Source organism: Pinus tabuliformis, chromosome 3_1, assembly GCF_031772625.1.
Source record: "Pinus tabuliformis cultivar Carrire ecotype Pingquan chromosome 3_1, CPIR1, whole genome shotgun sequence".
Lineage (NCBI taxonomy): Eukaryota > Viridiplantae > Streptophyta > Pinopsida > Pinales > Pinaceae > Pinus > Pinus tabuliformis.
Genome location: NC_142301.1, coordinates 502,031,109 through 502,046,171, shown reverse-complemented (window position 1 = coordinate 502,046,171; position 15,063 = coordinate 502,031,109). Strand labels below are relative to the sequence as shown.

The 15,063-nt window shown below is 37.9% G+C and overlaps 1 pseudogene; it reads right to left on the bottom strand.

The window, feature by feature from the left end:
- Positions 1–634: 634 nt before the first annotated feature.
- On the bottom strand, positions 635–788 carry LOC149188004 (5.8S ribosomal RNA; annotated as a pseudogene).
- Between the last annotated feature and the right edge of the window lie 14,275 nt (positions 789–15,063).

Genomic DNA, 15,063 nt, shown 5'->3' with positions numbered 1-15,063 from the left:
ATAACTCTCAGGCTACCTATACGTACGATACGTAGGGTGTGGGGCTACCTATTCCCTTCTTCAATTCATATATATTCTTGTCTTATTTAGTGAGCCTCTTGAATCAGCATGAATTTGTTTTGAAGAGAGGTTCGAGCATGATTTTTTCAAATCCACCTTTTGTCTTTGCATTGAGGTTGCTGCAAGTGATAAGGCTTTCACTATTCCCATTGGTTGGCGGGTGGTTGCAACTTGCCAGGTGACCTTGGTGCAAGGGTTGCAATGCTTGATGTTGTTTCAAAGAGAGATAGGGGGCTCAATCATTCTTGTTCCCTTCATGGGGGGAACTTCTAAGAGAGGTTGTGGGGTTTGTCGTTCTCGTTTTATTTCCTTCTTTTCCCTTTGCATCGAGGTTGCTGCAGGTAACAAGAAATAAAGATTCCAAATTTGTTGCAGGCTGGGTGGACTTCCACTGTTGTTTAAATTCAACAAACTTTGTTTGCCAACTTACCAACCAAGGGGACAAGATCATCGCTTTTCGACGCATGCCACGAAACATCGCCTGTCGCATTTCAACCAACTGCACCACATTGGGCATGGACAACAAGATTTTATTCTCCATAAAAAATTGTAGGGAGTGATTTTGAATGGGATGTGACATCCAGACAGACGTTCCCTCAACCGAGGCCTTGAGTGTAAATTGCATACAAAAACTCGATGATTCACATGATTATGAAATTCACACTAAGTATCACATTTCACTACATTATTCATTGTAACAAGAGGTGAGATATCCATTATTGAGAGTCGCTTCCACGTGTTACCAATAAATCCCCACTCACTGAATAGGGAAATCCCACGATGAATGGATAGAAAACCAATCGATGTAGAATGCATCACAACATGGAACAAACCCCCTCCCCCTCAAGACATTTGCACTCCATAAGCACTCTTTAGAGGGAGGATCAAACATACAACAAGCTTCCCAAACCCCATGCCTTCAAGAAAAGCGGGTAAATGAAAGGAATGGTGATTGAGAAGGACTAGGGTGGGCAGTCCAGAAGTTGTCGCTGCTTTTCATCCTTCTTGAAGACCCAACCACAATAGCTCCCACTTTTCTCCATAAAGATGGGGGCCGACAAGAGGAAGGGAAGAAAAATATAAAACAAAAAAGAAGTCGGGGGCCGACAAGAGGAAATGAAATAAAAATATATAAAATAGAAAAGAAATAGAAGGCGGCTCCTACCCCCTCACAAGAGAAGGCTCAAGTAAATAAACAACAAGTTTCCCAAAACCCCTGCCTTAGCAGAAAGGAGGGAACTGCAAGGAATAACGATCGAGAAGGACTGGGGTGGCCAACTCGATGCTTTTCATCCTTCCCAAACACCAATCCACAACAATTCCCACTTTTCTCCATAAAGCTAAGGGGGTGAAAGGAGGAAGGCAAGAAAAAATCGTGAAAAGAAAGAGAAACCCAAAGGTGGCTGCCCACTCACAAGAGGGGGGCTCTAATAGAAAACAAGCTTCCTGAACTCCATGCCTTCGCAAAAAGGGGGGATGTCAAGGAAAAATGATTGAGAAGGATTATGGTGGCCACCTAGGGAGCTCACACGACTTTTCAACCTTCCCGGACACCAATCCACAACAATCCATCCTTTTCTCTGTAAATTTAGGGGCCGAAAAAAATATGAAAGAAAGAGAAACCAAAGGTGTCTACCCACTCATAGGAGGAGGCTCAAAAATATTACAAGCTTCCCCAAACCTGTGCCTTAACAAAGAGATAGAATTGCATGGAAAGATGATCGAGAAGACTGTGGTGGCCGCCTCGAGATCTAACACTGCTTTTCATCCTTATCGAACACTAATCCGCAAAAATTCCCTTTTCTTCATAGATCTAGGGGCCAAAAGGAGGAAAGGAATAAAAAAACATGAAATAAAGAGAAACCGAAGGTGTCTACCCACTCACAAGAGGAGGATCAAAAAAAGAACAAACTTTCTCAAACCCCGTGACTTCACAAAAAGGGGGGAATTTCAAGGAACAACGATTGAGAAGGAATAGGGTGGCCACCACAAGAGATCACCTTACTTTTCATCCTTCTCGAACACAAATCCACAACAATTCCCCCTTTTGTCCTTAATTCTAGGGGCTGAAAGGAAGAACGAAAGAAAACAACATGAAAGAAAGTGAAACCAAACATGGCTACCCGTGCACAAGAGGAGGCTAAAATAAAGAATCAATTTCCTAAACCCCATTCTTTCCCAAAAATGGGGGAACTACAAGGAACAACGATCGAGAAGGACTAGGATGGCCACCTCAGGAGCTCGCACTGATTTTCATCCTTCCTGAACACTAATGCACAATAATTCACTCTTTTCTCCATAAATATAGGGTTCAAAAGGAACAAGAGAAGAAAACAACATGAAAGAAACAAAACCCATAGGTGGCTACCCACTCACAAGAGGAGGCACAAACAGAGAACAAGCTTCCCAAACTCTGTGCATTCGCAAAAATGGGGGAATTGCAAGGAATGATGATAAAAAAGGATTAGGGTGGCCACCCTAGGATCTATAACCACTTTCATCCTTCCCAAACGCCAATCCACAACAATTACCCCTTTTCTTCGTAAAGCTAGGGGCCAAAAAAGAAGAACAAGGGAAGATTAAAACATGAAAGAAAGAGAAACCAAAGATGGCTACCCACTAACAATAGGGAGTTCAAATATACAACAACAAGTCAAAAAGTGACCCCTCCTACCATATTTAGGCACTTCAAAGAAATCACCACCCACATAACACTCATGACAAAAATCCAATTTGGGACGAAGGGCTCAAAATTTCGAGAAATGGTGGCAAAACAAAATGACACTAAAATGACATAACTGCCCTCTGATGGTTCAAAATGTTCCAATTTGGGACAAAGAGGGGCAAATTTCAAGCAATACTCACAAAACAAAATGACAATGAAACGACATAAATCCCATACAATGGTTCAAAACAACAGACACTCATAGACGACATCACTCAAAGTACAACCCCTAACAACCTGTCTGACCACGAATGTCACAACCAATAGCTAGATGCTTCAGTGGAGAAGTCGCAGGCTGACATTTATGCATAGACACCCCATGCCAATATAATTCATAGGATGAAATTGAACGAGAATAAAACAATTTTTATTTTATTTCCTTTCTAATAATTTAAGAAGTTTAAACATAATAATTTGTAACACCACAGTTATTGTAAATACTTGTTTAAGTACTTTCATTTAGTTTTACTACACAAGACCTAATAACTTATAGGCTGAGTGGAAAAATCATAACACAAAATTTTAATGATTAAAGTTTTATTTATAATTTACTTTGAAAGCTAAGATGAGTCTTGGAATTCACTAGAAAAGACCCTTGATGAAATTTTATTTTACCAGATAGATAGATGACAATTACCTTCTCTCGCCTTAGAGATAAGAGTAATATCGTGAACCTGGAAGAGAAGACCCGTGCGTAAGGACATTATGCTAGATCTTTCCATCCCATAGACATAAGCCAAGCATATAAACAAGAAGGGGAGTGAAACCCTAAGCTGTGCGAGTGCTTGCATTTCTACAGGGAAGGAAATTAAACCCTTGAGAAAATTAAGTATTGTAAGAAAAGTGGCAGAAAACATATACGAGAAATCCTATAGTAGTTACCCAGAGGAGCCCGACACCAAGATTCTATGGTGTAAGCAAACCAAGAAATTGCTTCTTAGTAGATGGGTCACTACTAACCTTGTCTGGTAATAGGTTTGCAATTGAAATAAAGCCATCATAATAAAATTATTCTTCCTTACTTGGAAACAAAAAAAAATTCTTTTGGGCCGAAAGGCACGAGGAGGCATGCTCACCATCACGATGACTGAACCTACGTTTTCAGTGAAAAAAATTTAGTAACCATGAGGGATTTTTTGGAACTAAGCATAAAAAATAAAAGGCCGAGAATAAACTTTGGCTCACGTGAAAGAAAGGACGAGAGACAGATTGCATAACGACGAGGGTTTGGTGCAGATCCCTCCCAACAAACAATGATGTGCAAATGACCAACGGAACAAAGAGAAAAACCAGGTAGTTACCCTTAACAAATTAAGAAACAACATAGTGGTTGGACGTAAACCCTAACAAATCAACGGTGGGATCTCTTCTAGTTGTGTAATCGCCAGAATTTGAGAAAGTTTGATGAACCTGTGTGTCAGCAATTATAGGTACCTCAGGCCGATCTATTGTCAGTGTGGTGCATAATTTGACACAACAAAACCATGAATTTAATCAATGGTCTATCCTTCCGCCAAGTCATCGCACATGCGGTGAGATATGAATCAACTCTTATATAAATATGTATATAAACTTTACATATGCGAACCATGAACTATCCAAGTGGATTTTAGAACATAAAAACATTAGTAATTTACTCCATGTAATTATATAATAACGAAAGTGATGGTAATGAGTGTTACTCTATTTATTATCACATTGTAACGATATAATAACCTTGTAATCATATTTTTCGATGGTGCTGGCAATTCTTGTATAAAGCGAATAAAATTATTTAGCGTATGGTAGTGGCTGTTACATAATTAGATAGATAAACCTACATTGAATTCAAGGGAATGCTAAAGAAATTTTAGATTTCATATTTCTTCAATTGTAATCATGTTTCAAAAAGTTTTCCGGATGCATCACATAATGTTAGTTAGATAATCGACTTTTCGAACCCCCAACTGTGGTTCATCCCGAAGATGAACCACAGTTGGGGGTTCGAAACGTCGATTATATAACTAACAATATGCGATGTATCCGGAAAACTGTTTGAAACAAGATAAAGAAATTATCTCTACCACTATTGAAAATACTGAATGGTGGCGATAGTAACCTCCCTCATCGTCGTCGCTGTCAGATGCACTACTCCACCATAACCTTTTTTTACTATTCATAAATAGAGGAATGCACACATGCTTAGGAACACGTGGGCATTATTAATGCATGCATATTCCATGAACATGCATGTATTATTTTAAAATTTGACACGGGGAACTTGGCAAGTCTACATGGTAGTTTGGAGGGCATGGGGCTAATTCAAAACTATTTGGCAAGTCTACACGGTATTTTGGAGGGCATGATACTAATTCAAAAAGAACGTGCGTGATTTTAAGAATGCATATGCATTATTCCATGACTGCATCCCTGAGCTCCCGCCCCCTTGCTCTCTAATTGCCCCATTTTTTACATCTACTTTGTGCAAAGGCCCATATGTCAGTTAAACCATTACTTCTACTACTAGTGGTTTTCAAGAAACAAAGGCCACATAATCTACTATTTCTACTGTGAATCCACAAAAAATAGATCCTACACCTTCTTATCATCTAAGTCAAGATACTTCACCATTTGCGTGATACCAACATTCAATGTATCATTATTCTTATTGACATGGTTTTTCTTATAAATCACCAATTAATGAGCATAGACAAAGACATTTTGTATTGTTACTCATTACCATGGTTAATTGTGAATGGGTTGATGATTGTTCATGGTGACATTTGCTCCCTTTATTGGTTTCATCTCATTAGGGGAATTTAGACTAAACAAAAAAATACTAACAAAATCAACTTTAAAAGAAACACATTTTCATGTGTTTTCAACTTTTCCAATATGAAAATATGTAGAGTGAGTATTTAATTCTGCATCCAAGAAATATCTACTTGGCACTTGATTAAATATGTAAAGAAATAAATAGAAAATATAATTAATAAAAATTATTTCTTTTGTTTAAAAAAATTCATAACTTTTATTTTATTATTAAAAAAAAAATTCAGTTTCAATTTAAAATTCCATTATGATACAATAATCATTACTCATTTTCAATGATCAATCTAATTATAATAATAATGTGTCCTGAAACTTTTATGACAACATCATGTTCATGTTGTTTTACGGAGAAAAATGCTTTTATAATAGAAAAAAAACGTTCACGTTCATGTTGTTATAAGAGAAAAATGTTTTCATAATAAAAAGAAAAAAATATTTATTATAATAATATTTGAATCCATCCTTAAAATATTTTTTATTATCCTTCACAATTCACCCTTAGTAACATTTTCATCTAATCACTTTCAACCGTGACATATATTATAATCATTATCCATTTTTAAAAATTATTTATGGTTAAAAACATCATTTAACTCAACTCTTTTCTAATCCATACATAGAGCAAGTTGTTGGTGGCACTAAATGACTTTTTTCGCACTAACTTCCGTAGGAAAGACCTTAATCCGGAATATCCAGGAGAGATACCTGAAGCATCTGAGGTGCTTCAACCCTCAATCCTGTTTGCGGTAGCTAGTGGTCCCATATGGTAGAATATTTTCTAACTTTCTTTCTGACATAAAATAACAAACAATACGTGTCATTATAATCTCCGTTGGACAAAAATCGGGAGTAGTTGGTTCAAAAATTTGAATCCGACGATTAGACAAACTTTTACGCGCTTTTTCTGCATTTGGACGTTGTTAAAAAGCTCGGCTGTGGCTTTACATTATGTTATGTTTCTTTGCCTGCGCAGGCCGTATCATTCTCTTCTCTTCTTTAATGTAGCTTGTCGGATTCTTTGCGTGATTTATGTGTTTGAGTTTGGTTTGCGTGGTGATTTATGTGTTTGAGTTTGGTTTGCTTGCTTGTGTGTGGAAGTTAATGTATGCTGTGCTTGTGAGTTCTTGCGTTGTTGTCTCTGTTATTTATATGTTCTTATTTGTTAGTAATCGTTGCTGATGAAGAAGGGAAATGGTGGCGTCAATAATTAGTTTGCAGCTCGCAAGAAGATTGGTTGTGGATATCCCTTTCTTTTAGTTTCAGGTATGTAAATTTTAATTGCAAATGAATTTTTAGTGTTGTCGGTTTAGCTACTTCTTTCTTGAAGTGTATTTCCTATGATTTGCTTTTGCTTTCCGATGGAACAATTTATTTCTGGATGAATATTTCGTAAGTTTTTTTTTGATGAGTGGCTAGGTTTACAAATTTATGAAATTATCTGCCTCTTCAAACAAATAGAATAGATTTATGAAATTATCTGCCTCGAATAGAATTGAAAGTTCAGGAACCTTTACAAACCAGCTTGGAGAAATAATGCGAGGAATGTTTATTGATAGCATTGTCTTCAACAGGTAACTGGTACAGAAAACGTGCATGCAACTAATTTTTCATTTTAGGCTATTTTACTGATGCCTTTTTCACTTTCATATTGAAATTAATTAATCTAATTTTATCCTTTCACAGGGCCATTTTCGTTGAAAGTGGATCTGAAGAGCATTTTGCACATTTATGAATTCATGTTTCTTTTAATAGAGCTTGGAGTTGGGAATATATTGAGTGCATGTCGTCTGTTGTAATTTTATATTGATTAAGTTATGGTTAAGACAATTTGGAAGTGTTTATTGAAAGCATTTTTTACTTAAATATTAGGCACACAAATTTCACTCATATTTCTCATGTGCTTATAGAAGCTTTCTTGATATATGGTGGAGTAGATGCGTCAAATATAAGATGACAATTCCCCTTCTGATATTTTGGGAAATATGGAAAACAAGAAATTATATCATTTTTGAAGGCAAAACGCTCAATGTGGATCAGATTATCAATAACATTCTAACATGGATGAGGCCACTGTTGCTGTCCAATTTTGTGCCTCATTTGGCCTCACATAGAAAAAATGGCCCAAACATATCCTGGCCCAAACATATCCTTCCAGGCAGGTTTTTTTGATGGTGCTGAACATGGGGGTATATGTGGATGTAGGGTGTGGATACGCATTGGTCAAAACCAACAATATAGAGAACATGGGGGTATATGTGGATGTAGGGTGTGGATACGCATTGATCAAAACCAACAATATAGAGTCCATTGGGCAGGAGGCAGGGGGACTAACATGAGAGTTGAAGCAATTTCACTTTGGGGGTTATTATGGTTCGCTAGTTTCTTGGATATTCAAAAACTAAAGATCTATGGGGACTCCCAAGCCATTATCAACCATGTGTTGGGAATTTCCTCTATTTCACATCCACCCCTACAGGGTTGGCTCCAAAACATCATTCATCTCAAGGGCACAAGTCTCCATACAACACATTCACAGAGAACACAATACAATTGCAAATGCCATGTCCAAGATGGGTATAATGGCATCCAATGAAGGTTTGCATATCACTATGGAGGTGGATGGCAGCTCCATCGATGCTAGATACATGCCACTCCCCTGAAGATGCTCTACTGTTGGTTTCTTCTGTTTCTGTTTATGCCTTTCTATCACTTGCAGGGTCATATATGCCACTGTACTACATTTTTGGTTATGCTCTTTCTATTTCTGTTAATGGACTTATGATGGACTATCAATTGTTTTTTTGTTACTAAGTTTTGGGCTAATATTTGGGGTTCATGTGCAAGCCTGTGGCTTACATGAGCCTACTCCTTGGGATGTTATTGTTTTTTTTATCATGGTTGCATTGCTCACATGTTGTTTTTTCACAAATGAAGAACTTGATATGAAGCTTCCTAATAAACTAACTGAACTGGTTTTTCCTATTCTTACTGTGAAAAAAATAAAATAATAATTAATTAATTAATTAATTATAAATACATACAAACTTTTGTTTTTTCGTTTAACACACTTTAATCATGCAAGGAATATGATATGGCAAACTAACTTTAGTTTGATTTTTTTCAAGATTATTTTAAGCGACGTCTAATATTGGAAGGAATGTGATAGGGCTTCTTTGTTTGAATTACATTACATTTCATATGATTTTTTATTTTTTATTTTTAATATATAGTTTATATTTAAAATTTATTAAATAATTTTATATCAAATTAATGTACAATTTAAAGAATATTCACAATAGTTTTGATTAATGATTTTGATGCAGAATTTTCAAAGAATAATCTTGAGGTGTTTTGTTTAATTTATATTTCTATTTGTTTTCCTTCTCTAAATTGTTTCTAGTTAAGAATTTCTGAAAAGTAGTTGCTGCATGTTCAGTTTCGCAAGTAATATTAACTTCCATCTTGTAATATGTCTAACTATCAACTTAAAAACTATTTACATAGGCATAGTTTTTTTTTATATCCTCATCATAGTCAATCGATTTATTTCAAGAAGACATTATACAATGTGTACCATAAGGGGTTTATGATTTATTTGATTGCTAGGGTGGTGGTTAATGAAAAGTTTCAAAGCGGAGGCGACTAGGGTTTCAGTTTTCTGAGAAAAATTTTCCCCATGGATGGGCGCAGAGGAGGGAGCTCCACTCCCTCCTACAAGGAGGCGGTGGCTAGCAAGGGCAAGAAACCTCTGGATAAAAGAAGAGGTAATGTTGAGGAAGGACGAAGAAACAGGGAAGAGGAAACAGTATGCACCAAATAAAAGGAGAATGATGGCACAAAAGACAAGGAGGAAAATGACAAAAAACAAGGAACAAAAGACAAAAATCAAAAGGGACCGTGTAAACCCAATGCTGAAATCACTCCTAGAGTAGTATTAAATGATCCAGCGCTGCAGGCATACAGGGATCACATGCGGACTTATGCAATCATATGCAAATTCATGGGGTTATGGCCCATTGAAAAAGCTTTACAAGCATGGATCAGATACCACTAGAAGCCTAAAGGGAGCATTGATCTTCATCTAGGGTCCAAGGGCTTCTTCACTGTGGTGTTCACCAACATTGAAGATAAAGACAGAGTGTTTGAAGGAGGGCCATACTTCTATGCAGTAGCAGGTCTATACATGAGGCCTTGGATGATGAATTTCGTACTGGAGTGGGAAACTTTTACTTCAGTCCCAGTTTGGGTAAGACTCTATTCTCTACCTCTTGAGTATTGGCAAACATAATTGATAGCTACCATAGGCAATAAATTAGGATGGATTGTCAAAGCTTCTGAAGCCACAAGGAGGGGAAAATATACCTCATTTGCAAGGATTTGTGTGGAAATGGATCTATCTGGAGCTCTTCCGGATGAGATCATATTGGAGGTTTTTGATGAGGATTGGGTGCAGACATTAGACTACGAGCATATTCCTTTTAGATTTCGTAGATGTCAGGAACATGGGCACCTTCTAAGAGACTGCCCTCTCAGTAAAGCAAATAACAAAAGTAAAACTAACACAATGAAAGACATAGACAACTTTCACAAAGTAGTTCATAAAGGAAAAAGCGGCAAAAAAGGGCCAAAGCAACACCAAGCTGAAGGACAAGAGGCTAGTCAGATTCAGTTCCAAGTTCTCGAAGAGGATGAAGAAATAGCAGTAGAATATCAAATAATGAATGAAGGGTATGAGAAGAAGAAGAAAGAAGAAGGTAATGATCAGACACAGGAAAACAAAAAATAGAAAGGGATCATGATGAGTGATTCAGAACTGGAAATGGATCAGGAAATGACCCAGAGTGAGATGGAAACGGAGGACAATGAGCTACAGGAGATTCTTGAAAGAGAAAACCTAGATCTAGAAGGGTTCTTGAATCAGGGAACTGCTGGTAGGGTGGAATCACTACCTCAAGAAGAGTTCAATCGAATATAGCAGTTATTCTTATGGAAAACTCAGGCAAAGGGATGGAAGGAAGTAAACAGCAGTGAAATATAGAGTAATGAAGGGGTGAAAGCAGTAAAAATGACTCCGGGGTTAGCACCAAGAAATCCAGGACAAAAAAGAGGCAGGAAAAAGAAGAACGAGCTACTGATGGAATGTGGAAAGCTAATGATAGACTCAAGTAAGATGAAAGTTATAACCAGTTAGTCCTTTACCAATCTTTAATTATGAAGCTCACAACTTGGAATATTAGAGGTCTAGGCAGCAAGAGAAAATAGAGAATGATGAATAACAAAATGAAACAGGCAGCTCTGGATATAATTTTCGTCCAAGAAACGAAATTCTCCATTCAAAAGTTAAGGAAAATACATAGTAAATGGCTCAGCATATTTGAGTTTCTAGAAGCTAAAGCTGAAAATACAGTAGGGGGTATCCTCACTCTCTAGAACCCCCAAAAAAATGGAATAATTGATGCGGAGGCATCAAGGAATTATTTATCAGTGGTCGTACAACCTGTAGGGGAAAGGGACACTTATCTAGTCACAAGTGTTTATGGCCCTCAAAAGTTAGATGACAAAATCAGGTTTATAGACTCTTTGGTGGATCTCTAGGTCAGGCATGCAGGAATACCTTAGGTCATAGGAGGGGACTTCAATATGATCAGATCTCTCTCGGAGAAAAAACGGGTCACAAGAGCTCTAAATAAAGATTCCTTAGGCTTCCAATCCTTTTAAGAGAACATGAATCTTGTTGACATTGAGACAAACAATGGCCTCAGCACCTGGAATAATAAAAGAGGAGGGGATTCCCAGGTAGCCTCCAAGCTAGACAGATTCATGATCTCTGAGGATCTCATGCTTATAGACAAGGAAATATCAGCAGGAATTCTCCCTTTTGGAGGTTCGAATCACTGGCCGGTGCAAATGGAGATCAAGGGCATAGGTACCCTAAGAAAGCAACCTTTCAGATTTGAAAATATTTGGCTTTCACACCTAGATTTCGTCAACAACATTGAAAAATGGTGGGTGGAAGATTTGCAGATTCAGGGATCAACAATGTTCCTGCTACACAAAAGATTAAAGCACATCAAGATGAAGCTAAAAGCTTGGAACAAGAATGAATTTGGAAATATATTTACAGGTAAGAAATCTGTAGAAAATAAAACCCTGGAGCTCAACCAAGATTTGATCAAGGAGGGCTTTGATAAGGACAAAAATGATCAAGAAGAGAAACATCATCAAGAATGGGAAAAGTTGTGTAAACAAGAGGAAATTTTTTGGAAACAAAAATCAAGAGTTCAATGGCTAAAAGAAGGAGAGCGTAATACTAAAATTTTTCCTTAAATCCACCATTTCAAATAGGACTCATGATAGAATCTCAACGATCAAGGACGAGGATGGGAAGATACATCAATCCCATGAGGAGATAGAAGCAATGTTAGTTAAGCACTTCCGAGGTATTGCCTAGGAAAACATTTTAGTAAGGGAACCTTTCATCAAGGACTTCACTAAACACATCCCTAAGTTAGTATCCAGAGAGGATAACTGTAATCTCAACAAACCTGTAACTAAAAAGGAGGTCAATGAGGTTCTCAAGGAAATGCAAAATGGCAAAGCTCTAGGTCCAGATGGATTCAATGTGGATTTCTTCAAAGTTTGTTGGAATATTGTCAAAAAGGATATTCTAAGGGTTGTGGAAGATTCTAGGCTGAACAGAACTATTTTGAAGGTTCTCAATACCTCCTTCATCGCCCTAATTCCTAAACAGGATAAAGCTCAAACGCCATAGAGGTATAGGCCCATTGCTTTATGCAATGTAGTTTACAAGATAATTTCCAAGGTAGCGGCCAACAAACTCAAACCTTTGCTGCCCCCGCTTGCTTCGGGGGAACAATCTGGTTATGTGGAAGGCAGAATAATACTAGATAACATCATTCAAGCTCACCAGGTGGTTCACTCATTAATTAGTAAAAGGAAAGTAGGTATGATAATGCAATTGGACATAGCCAAAGCATATGATAAAGTGAACTGGACATATATCAAGAAAGTGCTTATCGCGTTTGGTTTTGATCATAATTGGGTCAGATGGGTCATGGCCCTGGTGACCTCCTCCAGCTTTTCAATTTTAGTTAATGGTTCTCCCTCTGAAATTTTTCTTCCTTCTAGAGGAATTAGACAGGGTTATCCACTCTCTCCTTTTCTCTTCATACTTATGATGGAAGAACTAGGGCGGTCCATAAAGCATACTAAAGTAACGGGCAAAATTCAAGGAGTCCAATTTTTGGAGAATGGTCAAGTTCTGACTCATCAACAATTTGTAGATGATACCATGTTACATGGAATTCCCACAGTCAAGGAAGTGCTTGCATACAAACAAATTTTGAATGACTTTGCTATGGCAACAAGTATCGAAGTCAACCTTTCTAAATCAAATTTTTTTTCTTTAACACCCATATAGCCATTCAAAGAAATGTCTCGGAATTCTTGGCTTTCAAAGAGAATCCCTCCCCTCTAGGTATTTAGGAGTTCCTCTAACGGCTAAACCTTTGCACAAGAGCATTTGGGAACCGTTAATCATCGAGATGCAAGATAAGGTCAGGAAATGGACAATCAGATCTTTAAATCTGGCTGGCAGACTGGTTCTTACAAAGGCAGTGCTCCAAGCTATCCCAGTCTTTATGCTATCAGCTCTCCCAGCTCCAATAGGAGTCTTACAGAAATTTAGAAATATTCAAAGAGATTTTCTTTGTGGCAAGGAGGAAACTAGGAAAAAATGGGCTTTAGTCTCATGGGAAAAGATCTATAAACCCAAGAACCAAGGAGGACTAGGATTGGATGACCTAGAGATTCTTAGTAAGGTTCTTGGGGCCAACTTTGGAGGCGATGGATTAAGGATCCTAAGGCTCAATGGGCAAGCATCTGGAAGGAAAAATATGCCAACTCTTGGCATCCTTCTGAGCTAATAAGAATGTTTGGAAATGTTAACGGGTCTCCCATATGGAACAAGGCCTGGGAGAACAGAGGGGTGGTTCAGAAAAAAAACTTCTGGGAAATCAGAGATGGAGATCTGGCTCTCTTCTGGGAGGATAAATGGCAACAAGGACCGACACTATTGAAAGAGGAATATTTGAGCCTCAAGCATGAGACAGAAAACCAAGGTTTAGTAAAGGTAAAGGAATTTTTGGAGCAAGCTCACAATACAGGAAAATGGAGAACATGGAGAAAGATAGATGGCAGAGAGGACAGAACCCTCAATAGCAAAGCAGAGACCCTAAAGAGGATGTTGGATGAGAGGATGATTTTAGTCACTGAAGGACAGGATCAACTAAGATGGGGCAACAACAAAGAGGGAAGTTTTAATATCAACGAAGCAAAAGGTATTATCCTTGCACTGGAATCCCCAGCTCCGGTTAGAATCTAGCAGAAGATATGGAGGCACAAAGGCTGGATGAAGATAAAACTCTTTATGTGGCTGGTTCACCGTGGGAAAATCTTAACATGGGACAATATTAGAAAGAGGGGTATGCTGGGACCCTCCAGATGCCAGCTCTGTGAAGCCCAAGAGGAGACAATGGAACATATTCTCAATAGTTGCATTTTCACCTCAAGGTTATGGGATAATTTTGCCACCATCTTCGATCGGACAAATAGAGACAAACAAAGCATAACTAACACCCTAAATAATTGGAGGAATAATTTTTCGAATTATGAAGTTCTTAACTCTGCCTGGGCTCTTTTGCCAAGTTTCATTATATGGAATGTGTGGAAAGAAAGAAACAAAATAATTTTCAAAGAAGAGAAGAATTCCTCTCTTTGCCTATTGGAGCAGATCTTGAAACAGCTTAAAGAGACAGTTGGCACCACACCAAGGGATCTCCCCAAAAATCCTCCCTCAGAAGCATAGTTGAGAATTCTTAGGCAGTTAGACATGCAGGGGCTCATTCCACAAGGTCTAGACAGGAAAATGATCATGATGGAAACGTTTAAATATTTCTGGAATCCCCTGTCTGGAAGGTTTTTTGAAGTATAACATCGATGGAGCTTCAAAAGGTAGCCCAGGAATGGCTGGCTTTGGAGGAGTTCTTCGGGATGAAACCGGAAGCATCATCTCCCTCTTCCATTGTCATTTAGGAAAAGCCACCAAAAACATGGCGGAATTAATAGCATTGGAACAATGCTTAGAATTTCTGAAACAGGAAAACTGCCAAAATGGGATAATAGAAGCTGATTAAGAGTTAGTCATCAATGCGGCCAAGAGAATTAGTTATGGGACAGGGTCGGAAAAAGTTACAAAACATTGGAGGCTAATAAGAGTTGTCCATAAAATACAGGAACATCTTCAAGAACTACGCACACTTAGATTCATCCATGTGCGTAGAAAGGCCAAAAAGTTGGCAGACATTCTAGCCAACCAAGGGGTCAACTGTAAGGATAGCAGAATTTCGACGGGTTGTCTTGCAATGTCACAGAGCAACCTAAAACAA